This window comes from Dendrobates tinctorius, unplaced genomic scaffold, assembly GCF_039654945.1.
Source record: "Dendrobates tinctorius isolate UK_male_01 unplaced genomic scaffold, ASM3965494v1 ptg000181l, whole genome shotgun sequence".
Lineage (NCBI taxonomy): Eukaryota > Metazoa > Chordata > Amphibia > Anura > Dendrobatidae > Dendrobates > Dendrobates tinctorius.
Window position 1 is genome coordinate 2,014,768 of NW_027361848.1, and position 18,360 is coordinate 2,033,127.

At 43.9% G+C, this 18,360-nt stretch overlaps 1 protein-coding gene and 1 long non-coding RNA gene across 2 annotated transcripts in view; one reads left to right on the forward strand and one right to left on the reverse strand.

Annotated features, from left to right (window-relative positions):
- Positions 1 to 18,360, reverse strand: part of LOC141054931 (pecanex-like protein 2) — a 2,173,030-nt gene that overhangs the window by 1,708,574 nt on the left and 446,096 nt on the right. The gene's annotated exons all lie outside the window — the stretch shown is intronic.
- On the forward strand, positions 6,827 to 8,012 carry LOC141054932 (uncharacterized). The gene is made up of 4 exons (XR_012221435.1): positions 6,827 to 7,318; positions 7,401 to 7,460; positions 7,553 to 7,607; positions 7,912 to 8,012. It is a non-coding gene; the product is annotated as an uncharacterized lncRNA (long non-coding RNA).

The following is an 18,360-nucleotide window of genomic DNA, read 5'->3' on the forward strand; positions in this document are numbered from 1 at the left end:
AGTGTCGAATGCTGCAGAGAGATCCAAGAGAATTAGCATGGAGTAATGACCATTTGATTTAGCTGTTAGAAGATCATTAGAGACTTTAGTGAGGGCAGTTTCAGTAGAGTGTAAGGAGTAGAAAGGGTCGAGGAGTTATCAAAGAGATAGCGGATAAGACGGGAGTGGACCAGGCGTTCCAGGAGTTTAGAGATGAAGGGATGATTAGAGACAGGTCTATAGTTAGCAGCACAGTTTTGGTCGAGGGATGGTTTTTTAAGTAGTGGATGTATGATGGCATGCTTAAATGAGGAGGGAAAGATACCAGAAGAGAGAGGTTAAATATTTTATTTAGGTGAGGGTATTTTTCATAGCAATTTTGCAGATGAATATTTCATATATACACTACATATAGCTTTTTTTTCCTTTTTCCACCATTTCTATGGCAGTAATGCAGTTTCAAAGTTCCACAGTAATCATTCGTGGAATATCATGGTGTACCCTTTATCGTTTTTCAAGTTATATGCTTTTTTTTGGTTAGCATCTGTTCACACTAGCTTGGATGTGCTGTTTTTTTTTTTTTATTATTTGTATCGAGGGCTGATGTTGGTAGCCTGGGAAGGGGACAATATCTCTGGCCTCTTCCCAGGCTATTAATATTAACCCAGAGCTGTCTGTTTAGCCTTTGCTGGTTTGAATTTCTATGAGGAACCTAAAAAATTTTTTTCTGGGGTCCCATGTAAATTCACTAGGAAAAGCTAGGCAAACAGATGTGAGCTGTTATTCATAGCATGGAAATCTTTTGGGATACTGTCCCTTTTTCCAGATTATCATCAGCCCCCTGCTGTGGGATTTCCCTCTGCTGTTATGAAAATTCCATAGGAGCCCATGCCTTTTTTATTTCATTCTTTATTTTACACAGTAGGGACACAGCTCCTGAATACAACTCCCATCATTGTCACCTTGTCGTGCTGATCTTAGGGAGACCAAGTGATAATGATGAGAGCTGCCTTTAGCAGCAGGAGCTTGGGATCAGCATGAACTTTGCCGCTTTTCCCAGGTGCTGGTACGTGTCACATGGACTGCACATGGATGCCATACGGCTGTGAAATACGGACAAACCAAAAGCAAACAGATACATGGATGTCACATATGTATATACGGATAGCATAAAGACATGGACCAAGAATCTCACCAGTACTGCTTTTATCTGTACAGGAATCACCAGGACATGTGAAGGAGGCCTCAAGCAGTTTCTGCTGACCTCCATTTGCTTCCATATCCAACTCTTGCAACATCATCAGACCATAGCTTTCAGGGAACATCTAAATATGTCTCTCTGTTCTCACTGTCTGCTGTCTGGAGCTGTGTGCTTTATTCAAATGCCATGTTATCTTTATGAGTAAAGATAGTGTTAGCAGGGCTGCCACTAGGAATTTTGGGGCCCCATACTGGCAAAATTTTTGGGGTCCCCTTGAGTCTCCGCCCAGGCTCCACCCAGCCCCGCCTCCACCCCTTGAACTGTGCACAGTCAAAATATTTTTTTAAGCCGCCACCACAACAAGGTAGACTCTTTTGGCTGGGCCCTACTCTAACCTATTAAACATTTTTTTTAAATATCCAATACAATTTAGGTAAATTTTTTTATTTGTTTTTCAATTTTTAAAATTACCAATAATATCACATACAGGGGACAAATACCACCGCACCATGAACAGACACCATATTACCACCACATAGTGACCTATAATACCATGTTCAAGGGGAAAAAAATACTGCCACACCATGTCCATACCACATAGTACGACCACAGTGACCGAACAATACCACATACAAGGAACAAATACCACCACACAATGACCATATCAAATATTACCACCACACAGTGACCAAATAATAGCACATACAAGGAACAAATACCACCACACCATTGCCAGACAACATACCACCACCACATAGTGACTGAATACTACAATACCGATCAGTAATAAAAAACACAATACTAATGTCACCATAAGTGCCATTATACACAGGAGATCTGTACTTGGTATGCAGTGTCTGTGTACAGGTAATACAGTGATCACGGTGACATTATACACAGGAGCTCTGTATATAGTGGATAATCTAAAGGTATTACAGTGATCACTGGTGACATTGTACACAGGACCGCTGTATATAGTATATAGTGAATAGTGTCAGTATACAGGTAACACACTGACTCACCAGTGACGTCTCTAGGTGAAGTCCTTCATCTTCGCTTTCAATCTTCATCCAGCAGAGACCGCCATCACTTCTTCCAGCCAGGGCTCGTCTCTGCAGAAAATAACAGTTATCTGGAGCACCGCTTACAGAACACATTACTTATTTTTTTCCCAAATTCTAAACTACACCAGATGAAGAAAAAAAGGTGACAGTGTTGCTCTGCAAAATAACAGTACCGCCCACCCATTTAAAACAGTATCCTCAAAAAATATAATAAATACATTACTGCAGTAATATCCTTTAATTAGCCCCTATGGAAATAATATCCACCATCCTGGCCCCGTGTGTCTCATTCCTGGCTCCAGCCACATGTTCTCCTATCCTGCCCCCATGTGATGTCCCATCCTACCCCATATGATCTCCCAATCGTACATCTGTCCCATGATCCTGCCCCATCTGCCCTATGATCCTGCCCATGATCCTGCCCATCTGCCCTATCATTCTGCCACAATGATCCTGCCCCATCTGTCTCCATCATATCCATCCTGCCCCATGATCATACTCCATCTGTCTCTATCCTGCTCCATGACCCTGCCCCATCTGTCTCCATAATATCCATCCTGCCCCATGATCCTACACCATCTGTCTCCATCTTGCCCCATGATCCTGCCCCATCAGTCCGATGGTCCTGCCCCATTTGCCCCATGATCCTGCCCCATCTGTCTCCATCATATCCATCCTGCCCCATGTTCCTGCCACATCTGCCCCATGATCCTGCATTATCTGTCTCCATCCTGCCCCATGATCCTGGACCATCTGTCTCCATCCTGCCCCGTGTCTTCCATCCTGCCCCCTGTCTCCATTCTGCCCCCTGTCTCCATTCTGCCCCCCTGTCTACATACTGCCCCATCTACATCCTGCCTCCATGTCTCCCATCCTGCCTCTGTGTCTCCAATCCTGCCCCGTGTCTCCATTCTGCCTCTTGTCTCCATTATGCCCTCATGTCTCCAATCCTGCCCCGTCTCCAATCCTGCCCCCATGTCTCCAATTCTGCCCCCTTGTCTCTAATCTTGCCCCCTGTCTCCAGTCTGCCCCTTGTATCCATTCTGCCCACGTGTCTCCAATCTTGCCCCATGTCTCCATTCTGCCCTGTGTCTCCATTCTGCCACAGTGATACAGACAAGGCGTGCACTCTTTAGATATGAGGTAGGTGCGAGCTGAACCTGGAACTTAGTCCAGAGGGTCATCCAGTAAAGAGAAAACAGCTGCACTCTGGGAAAGTTTGATTTTCAATGCAACAAAATTTTTATTGAAGACACCACAGAGGAATAGTGCGTTGAGGTAACGTTTCGACCCTATGTCGGGTCTTTTTCAAACCTCACTAGAAAAGACACATACAAAGATACACATTAGGTTATGTACAGTGATAATCACAAAAAATGTGCAAACTCTGTAGAAGTTTATACAAATATACATATTTACACTATGCACAAAATCATCATGTACAAAATCATTGTGTGCAAAATCATTATGGACCAAAAATGATCAAATTAAAGAGTTTGCCCATGGGATATTGGAGTTAGATCCAGTAAATTTTGATGGAGGCAGCAGTGGTGCTGGGTTACTCGAGGTTGGCATAATAGAGCAAATGACATACAGTTGTGGCCAAAAGTATTGACACCCCTGCAATTCTGTCAGATAATACTCAGTTTCTTCCTGAAAATGATTGCAAACAAATTCTTTGGTATTATTATCTTCATTTAATTTGTCTTAAATGAAAAAACACAAAAGAGAATGAAGCAAAAAGCAAAACATTGATCATTTCACACAACTCCAAAAAATGGGCCAGACAAAAAGTATTGGCACCCTCAGCCTAATACTTGGTTGCTCAACCTTTAGCCAAAATAACTGCGACCAACCGCTTCCGGTAACCATCAATGCGTTTCTTACAATGCTCTGCTGGAATTTTAGACCATTCTTCTTTGGCAAACTGCTCCAGGTCCCTGATATTTGAAGGGTGCCTTCTCCAAACTGCCATTTTTAGATCTCTCCACAGGTGTTCTATGGGATTCAGGTCTGGACTCATTGCTGGCCACCTTAGAAGTCTCCAGTGCTTTCTCTCAAACCATTTTCTAGTGCTTTTTGAAGTGTGTTTTGGGTCATTGTCCTGCTGGAAGACCCATGACCTCTGAGGGAGACCCAGGTTTCTCACACTGGGCCCTACATTATGCTGCAAAATTTGTTGTTAGTCTTCAGACTTCATAATGCCATGCACACGGTCAAGCAGTCCAGTGCCAGAGGCAGCAAAGCAACCCCAAAACATCAGGGTACCTCCGCCATGTTTGACTGTAGGGACCATGTTCTTTTCTTTGAATGCCTCTTTTTTTTCTCCTGTAAACTCTATGCTGATGCCTTTGCCCAAAAGCTCTACTTTTGTCTCATCTGACCAGAGAACATTCTTCCAAAACGTTTTAGGCTTTTTCAGGTAAGTTTTGGTAAACTCCAGTTTGGCTTTTTTATGCCTTGGGGTAAAAGTGGGGTCTTCCTGGGTCTCCTACCATACAGTCCCTTTTCATTCCGACGCCGACGGATAGTACGGGTTGACACTGTTGTACCCTCGGACTGCAGGGCAGCCTGAACTGGTTTGGATGTTAGTCGAGGTTCTTTATCCAACATCCACATAATCTTGCGTTGAAATCTCTTGTCAATTTTTCTTTTCCGTCCACGTCTAGGGAGGTTAGCCACAGTGCCATGGGCTTTAAACTTCTTGATGACACTGCACACGGTAGACACAGGAACATTCTGGTCTTTGGAGATGGACTTGTAGCCTTGAGATTGCTCATGATTCCTCACAATTTGGTTCTCAAGTCCTCAGACAGTTCTTTGGTCTTCTTTCTTTTCTCCATGCTCAATGTGGTACACACAAGGACACAGGACAGAGGTTGAGTCAACTTTAATCCATGTCAACTGGCTGCAAGTGTGATTTAGTTATTGCCAACACCTGTTAGGTGCCACAGGTAAGTTAGAGGTGCTGTTAATTACACAAATTAGAGAAGCAACACATGATTTTTCGAACAGTGCCAATACTTTTGTCCACCCTCTTTTTTTATGTTTGGTGTGGAATTATATCCAATTTAGCCTTAGGACAATTCTTTTTGTGTTTTTTCATTTAAGACAAATTAAATGAAGATAATAATACCAAAGAATGTGTTTGCAATCATTTTCAGGAAGTAATTGAGTATTATCTGACAGAATTGCAGGGGTGTCAATACTTATGGCCAACACTGTAAATGCAACATAATTAGGCAGTGTAAGCATGGAGACTAACCTTAAAGCACAAATGGGAAACTGCTGTAGGGAAAAAAGGGGATTAGAGGGACAGAGGAGAGGCACACCTAAAGTGCCATATGTGGGAGTCTGACAGGGCAGGGACCAGGCAGAGGTCCAGAGAAATCAGTGGGAGTGCCTGAAGTGTGCGTGCTGTCAGTGGTGTGTACTGAAGCCGAGGCTTGTAGCGCTGTTGGTGGGAGCGCCTGTGCAGTGTGCTAAAGGCAGAAATGTATTGAATGCTGGCAGGCACATGTGCAATACAAAGGGAAGAGGAGACATAAACAAAAGTGTACCTGGCACCTGCGCAGTAGCGCTAGGGGAAGGGAGGGGGGAGAGAGAGGAAAGAGTGTCAGACAAAGCTGTGAAGTGAGTGGGTGAGGAGAGGAGAGAGGGAGGGCACAAAACAAGAAGGGAGAAAGGGAAGGATGGAAGTGGGGAAGAGGGAATGAGAAAGGTGTAGAAGTAGGGAAATAGAAAGGGAGCAATAGGGGAGTGGGAAGAGAATATAAAGAGAATGGAAAGATGAAATTAATGAAATGAATGAGGTGAATGCAACGAGTATAATGAATGAAATGAATGAAATGGATAGAAAGGATTAAAATAAAATGGATCGAAAGGATTAAAATAATGGGAAAATGAACAAAAGAAAAAATGAAAAATGAGGACAAGAAAATAAAGATAAAAATAAACAAAATAAAGTATAAAAAAGGGGGAAAAAAGGGGGGGGAAGTTAAAATAAAAGTAAATCAAGAATGAAAATTAAAATAAATGAAAATAGGAAAATAAATGAAAAAAAGGAAAAAATGAAATGGTAATAGGTCGAAATAGAAATAAAAATAAATCAGGGAGAAAAATGAAAGAACAAATGAAAAAAAGAAAAATGAAAGAAAATAAAAAATAATAAATTAATGAAAAAAATAAAAATAAAAAATTAATGAAAAAATTAAATGAAAAAATATATAAAATATAATGAAAAAAATGAATGAAAATGAAAAAATGAAAGAAAAGATAATGAAATTCACTCTTTTTTCATTTGTTTCATTTGTTTCATTCTTTTCATTTGTTCTTTCATTTTTTGTCCTTAGATTTATTTTTATTTCTATTTCGACCTATTACCATTTCATTTTTTCATTTTTATTCTTGATTTACTTTTATTTTAACTTCCCCCCCTTTTTATCCCCCTTTTTTCATACTTTATTTTTGTAATTTTTATCTTTAGTTTTATCTTTCTTTTCTTGTCCTCATTTTTCGTTTTTTCTTTTGTTCATTTTCCCATTATTTTAATCCTTTCTATCCATTTTATTTTAATCCTTTCTATCCATTTCACTCATTATACTCGTTGTATTCATCTCATTCATTTCACTAATTTCATCTTTCCATTCTCTTTATATTCTCTTCCCACTCCCCTATTGCTCCCTTTCTATTTCCCTACTTCTACACCTTTCTCATTCCCTCTTCCCCACTTCCATCCTTCCCTTTCTCCCTTCTTGTTTTGTGCCCTTCCTCTCTCCTTCTCTCCTCACCCACTCGCTTCACGGCTTTGTCTGACACTCTTTCCTCTCTCTCCCCCCTCCCTTCCCCTAGCGCTACTGCGCAGGTGCCGGGTACACTTTTGTTTATGTCTCCTCTTCCCTTTTGTATTGAGCATGTGCCCGCCAGCATTCAATACATTTCTGCCTTTAGCACACTGTGCAGGTGCCCCCGCCAACAGCACAACAGGCCTAGGCTTCAGTACACACTGCTGACAGCACGCACACTTCAGGCACTCCCACTGACTTCCGGTCTTCAGGGTGCCCCACGCTTCCAGGTTTGTCCTGCAGCACCGCTGCACTGTGCACTACTATACAATGCTTTCATGCTGTTAACTCTCGCACTACCTTTCCCCTCAGCTCATCTCTGGAACTCTGCCTGGTCCCTGCCCTGCCGGACTCCCAGATATGGCACTTTAGGTATGCCTCTCCTCTGTCCATCTAATCCCTTTTTTTTTCCCTACAGCAGTTTCCTATACTGGTCTAAACCTCTTGTTTCCCCCTTTTCTCAGCCCCTCCAACATATTCATTCTGCCGTGATTGCTCCTTTCTCATTTGTGCTTTAAGGTTAGTCTCCATGCTTACACTGCATAATTATGTTGCATTTATGTCATTTGCTCTATTATGCCAGTCTCGCCGTAACCCACTACCACGGCTGCCTCCATCAAAATTTACTGGATCTAACTCCAATATCCCATGGGCAATCTCTTTAATTTGTTAATTTTTGGTCCATAATGATTTTGCACACGATTATTTTTTACATAGTGTAAATATGTAAATGTACATATTTGTATAAACGTCTACAGAGTTTGCAAATTTTTTGTGATTATCACTGTACATAGCCTAATGTGTATCTTTGTGTCTTTTCTAGTGAGGTTTGAAAAAGACCTGACATGGGGTCGAAACTTTACCTCAACGCACTATTCCTCTGTGGTGTCTTCAATAAAAATTTTGTTGCATTGAAAATCAAAATTTCCCAGAGTGCAGCTATTTTATCTTTACAGTGAAACACAGTGTGGCTTGCCGGTTTCAATTAAAAAAAACTTTCCTCTTACCTGGTCGCGCTCCTGCGGCGATGATCTCTCCCGGCGTTTCAAGCACGCAATGACATCATACACCGGCGACGTGCGCGCTGGCGTCACTGCCAGCCTTCGATTGGCTGGCGGCTTTAACTATCGCCTTGCGGGCGCGCAAGGCAATAGAGTAACTGAACCTGTGTCTCGGATGCAGGTTCAGTTACTGCACCGGAGAATCCTGCTGCTGGGGCCCAATCAGCAGAATGCCATGATGGCGGCCCTGAGTGTTAGCACTGTAGACTTAGAATTAACCATTGGCAGCTGAATGTGTTACAACTGAAGTTGTGCAGAGCTTGAGGCCTCAATGAGACATCCATCTGCTGTGTATGAGTACTATCCATCTTTTTCACGAATAGCACTCGTACCTATAATAGTGAATGCTGTCATTCACAATACCATGATTTTTTACTTTCCGTGGACCAAATGGTTTGATTCAAACATCAGTTCAAAATGAGCAATGCAATGATGCGTGTAAATATCTGACAGCACTCAGGTGCCATCCAAGTGTAGTTTGATTTTCACAGACTGTTAAACAGGAGAAGGTAGAAATACCTTTATTTTCAGGTAAAAAAAATGAAATGTGAATTAGCCCTAATAGTTGTAGTAATACTATTGTTTTACTCTTTACCATATCTGGCACTCAAGGAGGAGCCCGCCCAGCTAGAAACCAGGAAGTAAGGAATCTGCATTGCTCTTAGATACTCAATAGACAACTTGAGAAAACCCCTTTAAATAATTAAACAGCAGCAATTGTGGCTAGCGCACAGAGGATGAGAGCTATGGAGAGGTCTATGTTGGTGGTAGGTAGAATTTTTTTTCCAAGCCTCACTATTCATAGAAAACTAAGAAAATATTAATCAACATTAAATTAATTAAAATGTATTAATTGATTAAAAAACATTGTTAATTGTCCAATATCTATTATCAAAACACTTACGATATCTAACACAATCAATTTTTTTATTTACTGTTTAGCAGCCTGTGGACATAGATTATCTGGCACCTTAAGATGCGTTTATACCTGACAACCACAGTACTAAATGACCACCGATCAACAACTAGTTTTCTGATCATAAGTGATGAGCGAGCACTAAAATGCTCGGGTGCTCATTGCTCGGGTTGAGCAAATTGGAATGCTTGGGTGCTCGACCCAAGCAACGAGACCAATGTAAGTCTATGGAAAACTCAAGCATTTTTCCGGTGGCCCCCCCCGGCGGTCTACAGAGGGACTAGAAATTGCAGAAATTGATGAGAACAGTGCTCAAATGACATGGGAACAGCATGGGGAAGACCCCCCTGGAAGCATATCTGACTCTCAGGTCACTGCTGTGAACAATGTTGTCAGAGTCTTGCGCCACTTTTACAGACTCACAATAAAACATACAAAAACGAAACCAAAATGGATTTTCCTGGGAAATATGTCAAGGAATATCCTTTCCAGGGTAATGACTTGTATAGAAGGCAAAATGAATAACCGAAAACAAAAATGCTCCTCCACACCTTGGTCTATGTTCACACGTAGCGTTTTTGATACGTTTTTGAATTTTAGCATTGCTTTCAACCAAGACAAATGCATTCACTGAGAAATGTCATTTTAACATTTTACAACATTTTAACATTTTACAACCTTATCTGGCCATGTGGTGTGTGACACATCATCAGACACATCCTGTTTCATTTATGAAGGAGGGACTCTGAAAGTCACAAAGCCTACTTTTATAGGGCCATCAGGTGGCCTTTAGTATTCTTAAAGGGCCCAGCAGTTGGCCCTCACTATTCTTAGAGAGACATCAGCCGGCTATGCTTTGTTGCTCCCATTTTTAAACAGTGGGTCTGTTATACTGTTATTGCGTATGCAGTGAGTGGGAGGGCTGCCCAAAATGTGGACGCACCCCAATACCCCATTGACGAGATGTACAGGAGGGCCTCATGAAAAAATGTTCCCATTATTAGGAAGTGGGTCTCCCATAGTCCAATAAAAACATTTTCAATTCAGCTTCCAAATTTTTAGAAAAATTTATTGGACATTAAAACAGAAAGTAGCGGACAAGCCGCACCAATGCTGAGGCAACGCATTTCGAACTGAAGTAGTTCTTTTTCAAAGCTACTTGCAGTAAGAACATCATGCATTTATATACCTCCACCTCCTAATTGCAAGCAAACTCATATATGGTGCACAATAACAATTAAGACACACATTTTTTTGCAAAACATAGTAATAACAAGAGACAAAAAAAACGAAATACAGAAAAAACACATTGAATGAATTTTTACAAGAATTGAAATGATTAAAAACATGAATGGTACAAAAAAACTGCTATGTCACAGATCCAATGTGAATAGCTCACTAGAATTGGAGCATAATCTCTTTGCAGAAAAAACACATTGAATGGATTACTACAAGAACATACTTGAATAATACAAGAAAACTGCTATGTGGCAGATCCAGTGTGAATAGTCTAGATGGAGCGCCAGGCAGGCGGCCAATTGACAGAGGTCCACTGCAGCTCCAGCCGAGTAACTCGGGAGAGGAGTAGACAGAGTGATGAATGAAAAACCCGGTCACAGGGGAGCGCGAAGGACACAGATGAGGAGATTATTTATAACTTGATTTATTGTTATCCACAACGCGTTTCGACTGTGTATATCCGTCTTCATTAGCCACCTAATGAAGACGGATATACACCATCGAAACGCGTTGTGGATAACAATAAATCAAGTTATAAATAACCTCCTCATCTGTGTCCTTCGCGCTCCCCTGTGACCTAGTTTTTCATTCATCAGATCCAATGTGAATAGCGCACTAAAATTGGAACATAATCTCTTTGTGGGCATTAAGCCCATTAGGGACACATGTTTTCAGGTGGAATATCCAAAATGGCTCTCTGGTCATCAGGCATCTTTTTAAATCACCCCCTCTCGCTGATATCATCACTTTTTCGATTCCCATAACTGGCAATGATGAAACATTCCTCTAATGCTGGGAAATAAAATGTCTGGAGGCAAAAGAAACTGTTTGATTTGAGCTGCTGAGAGAAATAATATCAGTCAAATGATCAGAGAATCTCACTTTTAATTTGTGCGTAGCGCAACCAACATAGCTCAATGTACATTCCGTACATGATTTCAAATAAACAACATTTTTTGTGTTGCAATTAATAAAGTGATTTTGAACTCTTGTGCATTCTCACTATCTTCAAACGTGTTTTTTCAGAGTGCATACAGGTTCTATACCTAGCTTCACCACAGCAGTAAAAACCGCAGTGATGCAACCATGTGCATTTTCCATTATTAGAACCAAAAAAACTAGGAGAAACAATATTTCCCAATGTCGTTGCTCTCTTTGCTACAATTTGACAACCATCAGAGAGAATTTTGGATGACGTGTCATCTTCATAAAGAATATCCATGTTCCTACGGATTAGATGTTTAATAGCACCAAATTGCGGACTATAATTCACAGAACAGACTAGTTTTTTGTTATTAGTATTCACAGATTCAAATCTATTTTTTGTTGCAAGTAAATCTTCTCGCTCTGAAGAGGCATACAGGAGGGCCTCCTGAAAACAATATTCCCTTTATTAGGAAGTGGGTCTCCTATAGTGTTTGCATATGCAGTGAATGCAAGGGCTGCCAAAAATGTGGAAGCACCCCAATACCCCTTTGACGAAGCCTACAAGATGGTCTCATGAAAAAATGTACCCATTATTAGGAAGTGGGTCTCCCATAGTGTTTGCTTATGCAGTGAATGCAAGGGCTGACAAAAATTTGGAGGCACTCCAATGCCCCTTGATAGAGGTGTGGAGGAGCGCCCAATAAAAAAAATGTTCCCATTAGAAAGGAGCGGGTCAGCTATACTTGTAATGCTCATGCACAAAGTGTATGGGCTGACAAACATTTATCCCTGGGAGTATACATGAACATACTGTATAAGAATTATTTTTACAGGCATCATTAACACTCTTTAAAAAAATTTGTGGGTGTTGCATCATAGACCACGGTCACCCTGGTGATATGGTAGTGGAGGATGAGGAGAAGGAGGATGACAACAACAAATAGCCAAAATCAGGAAGCGTATGCCCATGTGTGGGTGTGAAGAGGTGCATGGGAATAGATCTCCCAAAAAAAGACACTGGATTTGAGTTTATGCTACGCTGCTATCATTTGGTGATGTTGAGAAGTCTGGCCCAATCCAGCCCTTGTTCATTTTTTAAGACTCAGCCTGTCAGCACTTTCAGTTGACAGGCTGATGCGATTATCTGTGACAATTCCACCAGTGGCACTAAAAACCATCTCTGACAAAACACTGGTGGCAGGGCAGGCCAGGACCTCTAAGGCGTAGAGAGCCAGTTCATGCCACGTGTCCAGTTTGGATACCCAATAATTAGAAGGCACAGAGGAATCATGGAGGAGGTTGGTATGGTCAGCAAGGTACTCTCTCAGCATCTTTTCAAACTTTGCAATCCTTGTGAGAGTACCCCGTGCCTCATGGCCTGTGCGATAGAAGGGACTGAGAAAACACTCCCAGAACTTTAACAGTGTTTCCCTGCCTCTGCTGGACTGGAGTTATGTCTCTCTCGCCTGTACTCCTTGGTTGTCCAATGAACTGTGACCTCTGCTACCAGCGATTTCAGATGGGAATTTTTTTAATAATTCCGCAACAAGGTCCTTATGGTACTGCCCCATTTTAATAGACCTGTCCGCCTCAGGATTAAAAGATAGAAAGTTCTCCTTATAGCATGGGTCTAGAAGTGTCACCAACCAGTAATGACTGTCAACCAAAATTTTGAGAACGCGAGGGTCATGGGAAAGGCAGCGTAACATAAACTCAGCCATGCGTGCCAGACTGCTAACAGACAAGACTTCAGTGTTCTCACTGACCATGCTCTCCTCCTCTTCATTCTCCCTGTCCTCAGGCATACCACACTGAACAGATGGTATGACAGTTGTGTAGGTAGTACCGTCTATAGCGCATGAAACTAGCTCCTGTTCTTACTCCTCCTCATCCTCCTTCTCTTCCTCATTGTCAACCAATCCACGAAGGAATGAGATGAGGCTGGGCTGTGTGTAATCACCCTGTATGGTTTCTTGTTCCATCTCATCGTGCTCCACCTGCAATGCATCCTCTTTCATTGTGAGCAGAGAGCATTTCATAACACAGAGAAGTGGGATTGTGACGCTAATTATGGCGTCATCGCCGCTCACCATCTTGGTGGAGTCCTCAAAGTTTTGGAGGATGGTACATGTGTCTGACACCCATGTCCACTCCTGTGGTCTTATATGTGGAGACTGAACTGAACATCGATGGCCTTGTTGATGCTGGTAGTCAACAACTGCCCACTTCTGCTCAAAATTCTTTCCAACATCTGCAGTGTAGAGTTCCAACACGTGGGGACATCACACACCAGTTGGTGAGCCGGGAGCTGCAAACGCTGCTAAAGCACAGCAAGGGCAGTGGAAGCTGTAGCTGACTTTGAAAAATGGGCATACAGGTGGCGTATCTTGACAAGCAGATCTGACAGCTCCGGGTAGGTTTTGAAAAACTGTTGAACCATGAGGTTAAGCACATGGGCCAGGCATGGTACATGTGTGAGTTAACCTCGCCTCAGAGCTGTCACCAGGTTCTGGCCATTGTCACACACAACCATGCCTGGCTGTAGGTTCAGCGGTGTCAACCACAGATCTGCCTGCTCTTTCAGAGCTGTCCACAACTCTTCAGCATTGGGCGTATTGTCAACTAAGAATATTAGCTTCAGCACAGCCTGTTGCCACTTGCCTGAGGCAGTGCTGCAGTGCTTCCAGCTTGTGACTGATGTGGTCATTTCAGAGATAGAGACTGAAGAGAAGGAGAAGGAAGATGATGTGCAGGAGCTGAAGGCTGGGGGCAACCCTGATTAACCTAGGGCCCGCAATCCTCCGCATCGGGAGGACATGTTCCATCTCAAGGTCTGACTGGGTCCCGGCTTCCACTATGTTAACCCAGTGTGCCGTCAGTGAGATGTACCATGCCTGCCCACAAGCACTTGTTCACGTGTCCGTGGTTAGGTGGACTTTCACAGTAACTGCATTGTTGAGGGCACGGCTAATGTTGTGGGACACTTGCTTGTTTAATGCTGGGACGGCACACCAGGAGAAATAGTGGCCGTTGGGGACCGAGTACCAAGGGATGGCCGCCGCCATTAGGTTGCGGAAAGCTTCCGTCTCCATGAGACTAAAAGGCAACATTTTGAGTGCAAACATTCACGAAATGTGGGAATTTAGTAGGGTGGCCTGTGGAGTGTTGGCTGCATATTTGGACTGGGGCATGGACAACTGAATGCTGAGCTGGGGCAAGGACGTGGACGTACTTGCTGATGGTGCTAGTTGAGTGTGTGCAATGACAGGTGCAGGGCAGGAGGCATCTTCGAATGCACCATGGACAGTGGATTGGCTTGCATGCACAACAGCAGAAGAAGGAATGGTGTCACCAGCAGACAGTGTTCCTGAACCCTGGGGTTCGGCTTTGCTGCCATGTGCCTGATCATGCTGGTGGTGGTAAGGCTAGTAGTTTTGCTACCTCTGCTGATGCTGGCCTGGCAGGTGGTGCAAAAGGCCTTTTTGGAGCTATCAACAGAGTCTTTAAAAAACAACCAGACTTGGGAAGACCTAACAGTTGTACTAGCAACTTCCATCATGTTGGTGTTACAGGGAATGGTTGCCCGCCTTCTGTTTGCTTCCTGTCATGATACCAGTGCTGGTTGACCGGCACTTCTGGGGTTAATGTTCTGATCACAGTGCAGACTCTCACCTGCACACCTGGGACCTATTAGGGTGGCCTCTCATTGGTTCTGGGGAGGCTTCTTATAGCCTCAGGAAGCTCCCATCCCCCGTCAGTTATACTTTCTCCCTTGGCATTGTGTGGTGACCCCTGAGTGTGTTTGTGCTGTGTTCTGGTTGCTTGATTCCCTGTGTATGACTCGGTCTGTTCTCTGGATATCGCTTTGGATTCTGCTTGGTACCTTCTATGTCCGTTTGGTTTTTGATCTCTGCTTGGCCCTGACTGTCCGTTCTGTCTCATCCCTGGTACTGTATTGATATCTTGTGTATGACCTTTGGCTTTGTCTGACCTCCCGTCTGTTTATCCCTCCTGTACCTCGCTTGCCGGTATTGTGCCTGACCTCTGCTTTGCCCGACTCTGAGTTTTCTCCCTCCTCTGAAAGCAGGATGCTAAGCCCCACCCCCTTGCAGTCACATGACCGTTCACATGACCGTAGGTCCTGTGCCGGCTTTCTAGACTTCTACATTCAGGTCCCATGCATCTTTATTGTCCGGCTGTTCTTGTCCCCAGGGGTCCCTACGGTGCGGGTGAGTCCCTGCTTAGCGGAGGCTGTACGCCGGCGCTGTCAGGACCCTGACATTATAACTGACCATTAAGTTTTTTGGGGTTTTTTATGCAGAGAGTTATGGATCCCGTACAGTCTCTGGCTGACCGGATGAAAAGTCTGAGTCAGATGTTTCAGGGTTTATCTTTGGAGCAGCAAGCCTCTGGCTTGTTCTCAGCAGCAGGTTTCTGAGACAGTGCGGGGATCTCTAGCTGCTGGGTCTCTGGGGGCTGGGTCGAGTGATGTTGTTTTGGTGTCCCCAGAACCACCTGTTAAACTGCCTGACTTTTTTTCTGGAAACCAAAAGGAGTTCAGGGTCTTCATGGAGGGGTGCAAACTTTTTTTAGTTTGAGACCACGTTCCTCTGGGGACGAAAGTCAGAAGGTCGGGGTTGTTACGTCTCTATTAAGAGGGTCCCCACAAGCTTGGGCTTTCTCCCTTTCTCCCACTGCCCCTGAGAGAGTGTCCGTGAATGCATTTTTTGAGGCCCTCGGGCACATTTATGATGAGCCTGACCGAGTGCGATTGGCAGAGGACATGGTGATGAGTGTCTGTCAGGGGAAACAATCAGCTAAGTGGTTTTGTACTGAGTTCCGCCGCTGGGCCGCTGAGGTCTCTTGGAACGATGCTGCACTCTGAGGATTCTTTCGCAGAGGCTTGTCCAAGCGGCTGCAGGATGCCTTGGCGTTACATCCCCCACCTAACTCTCTTGAGGACGCCATGATACAGGCCGTCCGGATGGACAGCAGGCTGCGGGCCAGAGGGGTGATGCAGGTGGAAACTCCATTGTTCCCCAGTGGAAAAGAGACTGCCCATGAGCTCATGGATGTAGGCACCCACTCCCTGAAGGATACGGAGAGGAAACACCAGAAGGACAAGCAGTTATGCTTTTCCTGCGGTAAAACGGGACATTGGAAAAGGGAGTGTCCTGATTGCCTATCTTCAAACCCGGTCGGCGGGAAACGACTAGGTCTGGGTAGTCAACAGGGAGACTGCTCAGACCCTCAGGTACCCTTTTCCTCGTTTTCTAAAGTGTTACTGCCTGTGGAACTGTTTGTGGATGGTAGTTCTTTTTCCTCTACAGCCTTCGTGGACTGCGGGTCATCGACTAATCTCATTGACTCCCAATTGGTCACACACTGCAAGATAGGGACAGTTAGGCTCAAGGTTCCGATCAAGGTGATGGCCATTGACTCCTCTCCCCTCACTAAGGAGGGAATTCGCTTTATGTCTGACTTGTTTTCGCTCAGAGTGGGCGCTACTCATGTGGAAAACCTAAATTGTTTTGTGCTGGACAATCTACCTGCAGGGTTGGTGTTGGGCATGCCCTGGTTACCACGCCATAACCCAGTTATTAACTGGAAAACGGGGGAGATTGTTCAATGGGGGTTTAATGATTTTGAGTTATGTGATAAATCCGCACTGCTGGTTGAACCTGTTAAATCTGTGTCTGTATCATCTGTCGAGCTGGAAGGTATTCCGGAATGCCTGAAGGACTTCGAAGATGTATTCTCCGAAAGTGAAGTCGAGACGTTACCACCATATAGACCCTTTGACTGCGCTATTGAGCTGGTCCCGGGGGCTAAATTACCTAAAGCCCGTCTGTTTCATTTGTCCGGTCCTGAGCGCTTAGCCATGAAGGAGTACATTGCTGAAAGTCTGCGCAAAGGACACATACGTCCTTCAGTCTCACCTGTGGCGGCAGGTTTCTTTTTTGTAAAGAAAAAAGATGGCGGGTTACGTCCCTGTCTCGACTTCCGGGAGTTTAATCAGATTACTGTACGGAATACGTACCCCCTTCTGTTGATTCCCGATTTAAGTAACCAACTATCAGGGGCAAAGTGGTTTTCTAAACTGGATCTTCGGGGGGCATATAATTTGATAAGGGTCCGAGAGGGGGATGAATGGAAAGCTGCGTTCCTCACGACCGAGTGACTATTTGAAAATTTAGTCATGCTGCTTGGTCTTACCAACGCCCCCGCCATATTTCAGAATTTCATCAATGTGGCATTCTCGGATCTCATTGGTCATTTTGTCGTTATCTATTTAGATGATATTTTGATATACTCCACCGACAAGCATTCTCATTTGGAACATGTACGAACAGTTCTCCAAAGACTGAGAGAAAATCATCTGTATGCCAAATTGGAGAAATGTGTATTCTGTTTGCAAGAATTGTCTTTTTTGGGTTAATTGTATCTGGGGAGGGTTTTCGCATGGACCCCAAGAAGGTGCAGGTCATTGCGGATTGGGTGCAACCCCGAGATCTTAAGGGTCTTCAGCGCTTCTTGGGGTTCGCCAATTATTACCGCAAATTTATCCAAGGGTTTTTGCAAGTGGTCAAACCTCTCACGGATCTAACATGCAAAGGTGCGGATGTGAGAAATTGGTCCTCACTCGCAAAAGAGGCCTTTGCGACGCTGAAAAAATGTTTTCTGTCTGCTCCTGTCTTGATACAGCCAGATCCTTCCAAGCCATTTGTGGTGGAGGTGGACGCCTCCGAGGTGGGGGTGGGGGCGATGTTGTCTCAAGGGCCTGCCACTCTAACCAAACTCAGGCCATGTGCCTTCTTTTCCAAGAAGTTCTCTGCTGCTGAAAGAAATTATGATGTAGGCAATAGAGAGCTTCTTGCGGTTAAGTTGGCGTTTGAGGAATGGAGGCACTTTTTGGAGGGGGCAAGTCACCCGGTTATTGTGATCACTGATCACAAAAATTTGTCTTACATCGATTCAGCTAAAAGATTAACGCCCAGACAGGCCCGTTGGTCGCTTTTTTTTTCTCGTTTCCAGTTTACTATTACATTCCGTCCAGGGTCAAAGAATGTCAAGGCTGACGCCTTATCTCGTAGTTTTCGCCCTGTGTCTGTCCCTGAGCCACCGTCCT